Source organism: Budorcas taxicolor, chromosome 21, assembly GCF_023091745.1.
Source record: "Budorcas taxicolor isolate Tak-1 chromosome 21, Takin1.1, whole genome shotgun sequence".
NCBI classification, from domain to species: Eukaryota; Metazoa; Chordata; class Mammalia; order Artiodactyla; family Bovidae; genus Budorcas; species Budorcas taxicolor.
Window position 1 is genome coordinate 63534681 of NC_068930.1, and position 793 is coordinate 63535473.

At 48.3% G+C, this 793-nt stretch overlaps 1 non-coding gene across 1 annotated transcript; it reads right to left on the reverse strand.

The window, feature by feature from the left end:
* Positions 1–212: 212 nt before the first annotated feature.
* On the reverse strand, positions 213–335 carry TRNAD-GUC (transfer RNA aspartic acid (anticodon GUC)). Its single transcript has 2 exons — positions 299–335; positions 213–248 (listed from the first exon to the last, which is right to left on the reverse strand). It is a non-coding gene; the product is annotated as a tRNA-Asp (tRNA).
* Between the last annotated feature and the right edge of the window lie 458 nt (positions 336–793).

Consider the following 793-nt stretch of genomic DNA (forward strand, 5'->3'; position numbering starts at 1 on the left):
AGCATGGCGTGCTGCAGTCCATGGGGTTGCAGAGTCAGATACGACTAAGTGACTGAACTGAACACTTAAAACTAACACAATGTTATGTGTCAATTGCACATCAATTTTTTAACATCCTGATTTTTGAAAAATTTTTATTTCCTTTTTTTTTGGCTGTGCTGGGTCTTAGTTGAGGCATGCAGGATCTTTTAGTTGTGACATGTGGGATCTAGTTCCCTGACCAGGGATCGAACCTGGGCCCCCTGCATTGGCAGTGCAGAGTCTTAGCAACTAGTCCACCAGGGAAGTCCCCTGGTCTTGACAGTGCAGAGTCTTAGCCACTGGACCACCAGGGAAGTCCCATATCAATTTTTTTAAAAGACCCTCTATCTCCACATAAGGTCACATGCTGAGATACTGGGGTTCAGACTTCAATACAACTTTCACGGTGAACACAATTCAAACCATAATAGTCGTAAAAGTTGAAAGATGGCCCCTTTTTTATTCTCACTTCTTTTTCCCTACTTCCATTTCTTTCCTGCCTCTGAGCAATTAGAATTTCTTCTTCCTTCAGCCTAAAGTCTGACCCTTTCGCATCATTGCCCTTCCCCTACGCACTCTCACTGCCCACGTGATCCCTTCCCCTCACCCTGGACAGTGGGTGCACCAGTGCCTTCTGCAGGCTGGGTCTCACATGGAGCTCTTGCCCTCTGTCCCCTCCTTGTCCCTACCGCTCAGTGGTCCAAGCGCACCTGTCAGCCCTTTTTCCCCTCCGGCTGGGACGGAGGATGGCTTCCTGTGGGCCTCAGAGTCT